This window comes from Cebus imitator, unplaced genomic scaffold, assembly GCF_001604975.1.
Source record: "Cebus imitator isolate Cc_AM_T3 unplaced genomic scaffold, Cebus_imitator-1.0 Scaffold150, whole genome shotgun sequence".
In the NCBI taxonomy this organism is placed as follows: Eukaryota; Metazoa; Chordata; class Mammalia; order Primates; family Cebidae; genus Cebus; species Cebus imitator.
In genome coordinates, this window is record NW_016107465.1 from 997,915 (window position 1) to 1,007,905 (window position 9,991).

Here is a 9,991-nt window from a genome sequence, read left to right on the forward strand (position 1 = left end):
AAAAAAAAAAAAAAAAAAAAGAACATATACAGACAAATTAAAGACTTGGAAAAAGATATTTCATGCAAATGGTAAGCAAAATAAAGCAGGAGTAGCTATACTAATGCCAGATAAAACAGACTAAATCAAAAACTAAAAAGAGACGAAGAAGGTCACTATGTAAAAAGTGGATCAATACAGCAAGAGGATATAACAATTATAAATATATATGTACCCAACATTAGAGCACCCAGATATATAAAGCAAATATTATATCTAAAGGGAGAGATGGACTGTAACATAGTAAGAGTTTGGCACTTCAACATACCATTTTCAGAATTAGATCAACTAAATGGAAAATTAACAAAGAAACATTTACAATGTGCTGTACACCTAAAGGACCTGAACAGAACATTTCATCCTACAGCTACAGAATACACATTCTCCTCAGCACAAGAAGAATTTTCCAGCACAGACCATATGTTAAGCCACAAAACAAGTCTCAACAAAGTACAAATTTTTAAAAATAGAAATCATGCCCGGTGCAGTGGCTCACACCTGTAATCTCAGCACTTTGGGAGGTCGAGGCAGGTGGATCACAAGGTCAGGAGTTCGAGACCAGCCTGACCAACATGGTGAAACCTCATTTCTACTAAAAATACAAAAAAAAAAAAAAAAAATTAGCTGGGCGTGGTGGCACACACCTGTAATCCCAGCTACTCAGGAGGCCGAGGCAGGAGAATTGCCTGAACCTGGGAGGAGGAGGTTGCAGTGAGCCAAGATCATGCACTGCACTCCAGCCTGGGTGACACAGTGAGACTTCGTCTCAAAAAAAACAAAAAACAAAAAACAAAAAAAACATATGAAGTATCTTTGCAGACCACAATGGGATAAAACAATAAATAGCATGAGGAACTTTGAAAACTGTATAAATACATAGATATTAAATAACATGTTCCTGAGTGACCACTGGGTCAAGGAAGAAATTAATGAGGAAATTAAAAAAAAATTTTTTTTTGAGACAGAATCTCACTGTTGCCTAGGCTGCAGGATGGTGGTACCAACATAGCTTACTGCAGCCTCAACCTCCCAGGTTCAAGTGATTCTCCAGTGTAAACCTCCTCAGTAGCTGGGACCACAGCTGTGTGTCACTGTGCACAGCTAATTTTTTATTTTCTATAGCAATGGGGTCTTGTCATGTTGCTCAGGCTGGTCTTCACACTTGGCTCAAGTGATCCTCTTGCCTCAGCTTCCCAAAGAGCTAGGATTATAGGTATGAGCCTCCACACATAGCCAAAAAATCTCTTGAAACAAATAAAAATTAAAACATGACATATTGGCTGGACACAGTGGCTCATGCTTGTAATCCCAGTTCTTTGGGAGGCTGAGGCAGATGATCACTTGAGGTCAGTAGTTTAAGATCAGCCTATGCAACATCGCAAGACTACATCTCTATAAACAACATTTTTTAAATTAGCTGGGCATGGTGGTGTGCACCTTTAGTGCTAGCTACTTGGAAGGCTGAGGCAGGAGGGTCACTCAAGCCCAGGAGTTCAAGGTTAAAGTGAGCTACAATCACACGACTGCACACCAGCCAGAGTGACAGAGCAAGACCCTGTCTCTAAAACAGCAACACACAAAAACCTATGCGATACAGCAAAAACAGTGCTAAGAAGGGAGTTTATAGCAATAAACACCTACATCAAAAAAGTAGAAAGATTTCAAACAATCTAATGATGTACTTGAATGAACTAGGAAAGCAACAAACCAAACCCCAAATTAGTAGAAGTTAAGAAACAATAAAGACCAGAGGACAACTAAACAAACAAAAAAGTAGGCACAGTGGTGCAAACCTGTATCCCAGCCAGTCTGGAGGCTGAGGAAGGAGGATTGTTTTTGCCCAGGAGTTTGAGAACAGCCTGGGTAACATAGCGAGACCCCTTTAAACAACACTACCACCAACAACAAACACCTGGCCAGAGCAATCAGACAAGAGAAAGAAGTAAAGGGCATACAAATTGGAAGAGAAAGTAAAACTGTTGATGTTCAGTGATGAGATGATTGTATACCTAGAAAACCCTAATGACTCATCCAAAAGGCTCCTAGATCTGATAAACTAACTCAATAAAGTCTCCGGATACAAAATCCGTGTACACAAATCAGTAGCACTGCTATACAACAACAATAATCAAGCTGAGAATCAGATCAACGCTATCCATTTTACAATAGCTGCAAAAAGTAAAATAAAATACCTACGAATATACTTAACCAAGGTGGTGAAAGATCTTTATAAGGAACACTATAAAACACTGCTGAAAGAAATCATAGATGACACAAATGGAAACTTCACATTCCATGATTATGGATGGATAGAATCAATATTGTGAAAATGACTACACTGCCTAAAGCATTTTACAGATTCAATGCAACGCCCATCAAAATATCATCATTTTTCTTCACAAAACTAGAAAAAACTATCCTAAAATTTATATGGAACCTGAAAAGAGCCTGCACAGCCAAAGCAACATTAAGCAAAAACAACAAATCCAGAGGCATCACATTACCCAACTCAACCGTACTACAAGGCTATAGCTACCAAAACAGCATAGTACCAGTATAAAACAGGCATGTAGACCAATGCAATAGAATAGAGAACACAGAGATAAAACCAATACAGCTAACTGATCTTTGACAAAGCACACAAAAACATAAATTACGGAAGAGATACCCTATTCAATAACTGGTACCGGAAAATCTGGCAAGCCACATGTAGAAGAATGAAACTGGATCCTCATCTCTCACCTTATACAAAAATCAAATTTAGATGGATCAAAGACTTAAATCTAAGACCTGAAACCATAAAAGTTCTAGAACATGAGAAAAACTCTTCTGGACATTAGCTTAGGCAAAGAACTCATGACTAAGGCCCCAAAAGCAAATGCAACAAAAACAAAAATAAATAAATGAGACCTAATTAAACTAAAAAGTTTCTGCACAGCAAAATAAATAGCAGGTTACAAAGACAGTACACAGAGGGGGATAAAATATTTGCAAACTACACATCTAACAAAGAACTGGGCGTGGTGGTTCATGTCTGTAATCCCAGAACTTTGAGAGGCCGAGGCAGACGGATTACCTCAGGTCGAGAGTTCGAGACCAGCCTGACCAACTTGGAGAAACCCCATCTCCACTAAAAATACAAAATCAGCCAGGTATAGTGGTGTATGCCTGTAATCCCAGCTACTCGAGAGGCGGAGGCAGGAGAATCACTTGAACCTGAGGCGGAGGTTGCAGTGAGCTGAGATTTCGCCATTGCACTCCAACCTGGGCAACAAGAGTGAAACTCTGTCTCTAAATAAATAAATAAATTAATTAAATAATCCCATCAAAAAGTGGGTAAACGACATGAATAGACAATTCTCAAAAGAAGATATACAAACAGCCAACAAACATAAGAAAAATCCTTAACATCACTAATTATCAGAGTAATGCAAATTAAAACCACAATACCACCTTACTCCTACAAGAATCGCCATAATTAAAAAGTCAAAAACCAATAGATATTTGTATAGATATAGCATAAAGGGAATATTTTTTACACCTCTGGAGGGAATGTAAACTAGTACAACCACTATGGAAAACAGTATGGAGATTCCTAAAAGTAGAATTACCATCTGATCCAGCAGACTACTGAGTATCTACCCAAAGGAAAAGAAGTCATATGAAAAATCACATGCACATACATGTTTACAGTAGCACAGTTCACAACTGCAAAGATAATGGAACAAATCTAAGTACTTACCAAGCAACAAGTAAAGAAAATGTGGTATATATACACCATGGAATACTACTCAGCCACGGAAAGGAATAAAATAATGTCTTTTGCAGCAAGTTTAATGGAGCTGGAGGCCATTATTCTAAGTGAGGTAATCAGGAATGGAAAACCAAAGATAACATGTTATCACTTATAAGTGGGAGCAAAGCTATCAGGATGCAAAGGCAGAAAAATGATATAATGGACTTTGGGGATTCAGAGGGGGCAGTGAGGAATAAAAGACTACATATTGGCATAAAAGCAGCGTACTTTGCTTGAGTGATGGGTGCACCAAAATCTCAGAGGCCACCAATAAAGAACTTATCCATGTAACCAAAAACCATGTGTACCCCAAAAACTATTGAAATAAAGAAAAGTTGGCTTTTAAAAACAGATAAACAAAATGGATAAACTGTTAGCTAGACTAATCAAGAAAAAAAGAGAAAATCCAAATAAGAAAAGAAATGAAAATGGAAACATTACAACTGATACCACAGAAATATAAAAGATTATGAGATATTAACAATGGAACACAAGCTGAAAAACCTAGTGGAAATGAATAAATTCCTGAACATATAGAATCTACCAAGATTGAATAAAAAAGACATAGAAAACCTGAACAGACCAGTTACAAGTAATGAAGTTGAAACAGTAATTTTTAAAATCTCTGAACAAACAAATGTGCATGACTGGATGGCTTAACTGCCAAATTCTACCAAACTTTCTAAGAACTAACACCAATTCTCCTCAAAACTATTCCCAAAAATTAAAGAGGGAATTCTCCATAACTCATTTTACAAGGCCAGCATTACCCTGATACTAAAACCAGACAGAGACTCAACAAAAAAAGTACAGGCCAACATCCCTGAAGAACATACACACAAAGCTCCTCAACAAATACTAGCAAACCCAATCCAACAGCATATCAAGAAGATAATACACTATGATCAACTAAGATTTATTCCAGGGATTCAAGGATGATTCAATATATGCAAATCAATAAGTGTGCTATATCACATCAACAGAATGAAAGACAAATACTGTATCACCATCTCAATAGACGCAGAAAAAGGATTTAATAGGAGGCTGGCACCATGGGGTTATCGAAGCAGCTGTCACGATGCTGGGGTTCCTGGTGTTGAAGAGAAAAGCACCGGCGCCACGGCTACTCCACCAGCTACTCAGGTCCCCAGTGCTCCAGGGTCATGGAGGTGCTTTCGGCCGGAATGTGACCACTGGGGGTCTCTGGGAGCCTCAGTGGCTGAGGGCAGCCTCCTGGGGGCGCCCTGGAACATCGTTGGCCTTGTTCTCCGGACTCGGGGCAGCCACTGGGGGGCGCCATGGAGGACGTCTCAATACCAAATGCCTCACGGCTGCCATTTGGGTGCACCTTCCCGGCCCCGAAGAAACACTCCCAGGACAGGACAGCCAGACCGAGGTCCCCAACAGGGCTGGACTGGGCATGAGGACCCTCGCCACAGCGCTGGTGGCTCATTGCTACAGCAAGAGTCCGTCCAACAAGGATGCAGCCCTGATGGAAGCTGCCCGTGCCAACAATCCACATGAAGTCAGCAGACTGCTGTCAGAAGGCTCAGATGTCAATGCAAGGCATAGACTTGGCTGGACAGCACTCGTGGTGGCAGCCATCAACCGAAATGACAGTGTGATACAGGTCCTGCTTGCTGCCGGGGCTGATCCAAACCTTGGAGACGATTTCAGCAGTATTTACAAGACTGCCAAGGACCAGGGAATCCATTCTTTGGAAGTCCTGGTCACCCAAGAGGATGACTTCAACAACAGGCTGTCCTTGCTGATGACTACCGCACTATCAAGGAGCTGCTTGATGGAGGAGCCAACCCCCTGCAGAGGAATGAAATGTGACACACACCCTTGGATTATGCCCGAGAAGGGGAAGTGATGAAACTTCTGAGGACTTCTGAAGCCAAGTACCAAGAGAAGCAGTGAAAGCGTGAGTCTGAGGAGCGGCGCCACTTCCCCCTGGAGCAGTGACTGAAGGAGCACATCATTGGCCAGGAGAGCCCCATCGCCACAGTGGGTGCTGCGATCTGGAGGAAGGAGAATGGCTGGTACGATGAAGAACACCCTCTGGTCTTCCTCTTCTTGGGATCATCTGGAATAGGAAAAACAGAGCTGGCCAAGCAGACAGCCAAATATATGCACAAAGATGCTAAAAAGGGCTTCATCAGGCTGGACATGTCTGAGTTCCAGGAGCGACACGAGGTGGCCAAGTTTATTGGGTCCCCACCAGGCTACGTCGGCCATGAGGAGGGTGGCCAGCTGACCAAGAAGTTGAGGCAGTGCCCCAATGCTGTGGTGCTCTTTGATGAAGTAGACAAGGCCCATCCAGATGTGCTCACCATCATGCTGCAGCTGTTTGATGAGGGCAGACTGACAGATGGAAAAGGGAAGACCATTGATTGCAAGGGCGCCATCGTCATCATGATCTCCAATGTGGCCAGCGATGAGATCGCACAGCACGCACTGCAGCTGGGGCAGGAAGCTTTGGAGATGAGCCATAACCATATTGCCGTAAACCTGGGAGATGTCCACATAAGTGACAAGATCACCATCTTAAAGAACTTCCAGGAGAATGTGATTCGCCCTATCCTGAAAGCTCACTTCCGGAGGGATGAGTTTCTGGGACGGATCAATGAGATCGTCTATTTCCTCCCCTTCTGCCACTCAGAGCTCATCCAACTCGTCAACAAGAAACTAAACTTCCAGGCCAAGAGAGCCAAGCAAAGACACAACATCATGCTGCTCTGGGACCGCGAGGTGGCAGACGTGCTGGTCGACGGCTACAACGTGCACTATGGCGCCCGCTCCATCAAACATGAGGTAGAGCGCCCTGTGGTGAACCAGCTGGCAGCAGCCTATGAGCAGGACCTGCTACCAGGCGGCTGCACTCTGCGCATCACAGTGGAGCACTCAGACAAGCAGCTACTCAAGAGCCCAGAACTGCCCTCACCTCAGGCTGAGAAGCGCCTCCCCAAGCTGAGGCTGGAGATCATCGACAAGGACAACAAGACTCGCAAACTGGACATCTGGGCACCAATGCATCCTGAAAGGGTGTGTAACATCATCTAGCAGCCACCTGCCTGCCTATATGCACCCTCACCATCCAATAAAAGCCCCTCTGCTGTGGCCAAAAAAAAAAAAAAAAAGGATTTAATAAAATTCAACATCCCTTCATGATACAAATTCTTGGCCAGGTGTGGTGGCTCACGCCTGTAATCCCAGCACTTTGGGAGGCTGAGGCGGGCAGATCACCTGAGGTCAGGAGTTCGGACCAGCTTGACCAACATGGAGAAACCCCATGTCTACTAAAAATACAAAACTAGCTGAGCATGGTAGCGCATGCCTGTAATCCCAACTACTTGGGAGGCTGAGGCAGGAGAATTGCATGAACCTGGGAGGGGGAGATTGTGGTAAGTCAAGATCGTGCCATTCCACTCCAGCCTGGGCAACAAGAGTGAAACTCTGTCTCAAAGAAAAAAAATTCAGAACAAACTAGACATAGAAGAAATGTATGTCAACATAATAAACGCCATATATGACAAACATACAGTTAACATCATAAAGAATAAGGAAAAGCTGAATGCCTTTTCCCTAAGAATCAGAAGAAGTCAGGGATGCTTACTTTCAGCACTCCTAGTCAACACAGTACTGGAAATCCCAGCCAGAGCAATTAGGCAAAAGAAAGAAATAAAACACATCCAGCCAGAATACAATTTATATGCCTTACTGGCACCATTAAACTTTTTAAAAATTTAAAATAAATAAATAAAAGGTATCCACATTGTAAAGGGGGAGGTCAAATTGTACCTCTTTGCAGATGACATAATCTTGTATCTAGAAGAACAACCTAAAGACTCCACCAAAAAAATTATTAGATCTGATGAGTAAATTTGGTAAAGTTGTAAGATATAAAATCAGCATACAAATATCAGCAGTGGTTTTGCTTTTTTAAATATGGGGTTTTGCTATGTTGCCTAGGCTGGTCTTGGACTCCTGGGCTCAAGCGATCCCCCCATCTTGGCCTCCCAAAAGGCTAGGATTACAGGCATGAGCCACAGTGCCCGACCTCAAAAATCCATAGTGTTTCTACACACCAATAATAAACTAGCTGAAAAAGAAATCAAGAAGGCAATCCTACTTACAATAATTACAAAAAAATTAAAATACCTAGAAATAAATTTAACCAAGGAGGTGAAAGACCTCTGTAAGGAAAAGTGCCAGATATTGATAAAGAAACTGAAAAGGACACAAACAAATGGAAACACATCCCATGCATATGGAGCAGAAGAATTAGTATTATTAAAATGACCATACTGTCCAAAGCATTCTACAGATTGAATACAATCCGTATCAAAATATCAATGCAATTTTTCCCATAAATAGGAAAAAACAATCCTAAAATTCATGTAGAACCAAAAAGAGCCCAAATAGCCAAAGGAATCCAGAGCAAAAAGAAAAGAGCTTGAGGCACCATACTCCCTGACTTCAAAATACATTACAAGCCTATAGTAACCAAGACAGCATGGTATTAGTTTAAAAACAGAAACAGAGACCGGTGGAGCAAAACAACACAGACAGAAATCCACATATTTACAGCTGTCTGATTTTCGACAAAGGTGGGAAGAACACACACTGGGTAAAGAACACTCTTTTCAATAAATTGTGCTAGGAAAACTGGATATGCATATGCAGAAGAATGAAAGAGGACCCCCTACCTCTCACCACAACCAAAAACCAGTTTAAGATGGAGTAAAGACGTAAACATAAGTCCTGAAACTATAAAACTACTAGAAGTTTTATGTGAGAAATATGTTTTATATGAACAACACCAGGACATAAATCTAGGCAAAGATTTTATGGCTAGGACCTCAAAAGCACAGGCAACAAAAATGAAAATAGACAAGTGGGACCATACTAAACTAAAAATCTTCTGCACAGCAAAGGAAACAATAGACTGAAGAAAAATCCTGTTGAATGGGAGAAAATATCTGCAAACTATTCATCTGACAAGGGACTAATATCCAGAATATACAGGAAGTCAAAGAACAGTAAAACAGCAACAACAAATAATCTCATTAAAAAGTGGGCAAAGTACATGGATGGATAGACATTTCTTTTTTTTAATTTACTTTTTTTTTTTTTTTGTAAGATTGGTTTCCATTTTTTTTTTTTTTTTTTTTTTTTTTTTTCTTCAAGTGATCTGCCTGCCTCTGCCTCCCAAAGCGCTGGGATTACAGGTGTGAGCCACCGCGACCGGCTATGAATAGACATTTCTTAAAATAAGACAGACAAATGGCCAACAGGAAATGTTCAACATCACTAATCATCAGAGAAAAGCATATCAGAATCATAATGAGGGGCTGGGTGCGGTGGTTCATGCCTGTAATCCCAGCACTTTGGGAGGCAGAGGCAGGCAGATCACTTGAGGCCAAGAGTTCGAGACCAGCCTGGCCAACATGGGGAAGCCCTGTCTCTACTAAAACACCAAAAGCAATGGCAACAAATGCCAAAATAGACAAATAGGATCTAATTAAACTTCAGAGGTTCTGTACAGCAAAAGACAGAATCATTAGAGCAAACGCAACCAACAGGATGGGAAAAAATTTTTGCAGGCTACCCATCTGACAAAGGGCTAATGTACAGAATCTACAAAGAACTGAAACAGATTTACAAGAAAAAAACAAAGCCATCCAAAAGTGGGAGAAGGATATGAAAGACACTTTTCAAAAGAAGACATATTTGAAGCCAACAAACATATGAAAAAATGCTCATCATCACTGGTCATTAGAGAAATGCAAATCAAAATCACATTGAGATACTATCTCACGCTAGTTAGAATGGTGATCATTAAAAAATCTGGAGACAACGGATGCTGGAGAGGATGTGGAGAAATAGGAACACTGTTACACTGTTGGTGGGAGTGTAAATTGGTTCAACCATTGTGGAAGACAGTGTGGCGATTCTTCTAGGATCTAGAAGTAGGAATTCCATTTGACCTAGCAATTCCATTACTGGGTATATACCCAACGGACAATAAATCGTTCTATTTCATTTAAACCTGTAAATACGTGTGATGTAGTACTGATAAGAGTGTATATTTTGTGTATTTAAAGTCGAGAGTTCTATCAATGTTAATTAAGTTTACTTGTTCCGGATCTG

At 41.3% G+C, this 9,991-nt stretch overlaps 1 pseudogene across 1 annotated transcript; it reads left to right on the forward strand.

The window, feature by feature from the left end:
• The first annotated feature begins 4,362 nt into the window (after positions 1–4,362).
• LOC108314331 lies at positions 4,363–6,954 on the forward strand (annotated as a pseudogene). The gene has a single exon (XR_005202556.1). The product of XR_005202556.1 is annotated as a caseinolytic peptidase B protein homolog (transcript).
• The last annotated feature ends 3,037 nt before the right edge of the window (positions 6,955–9,991 follow it).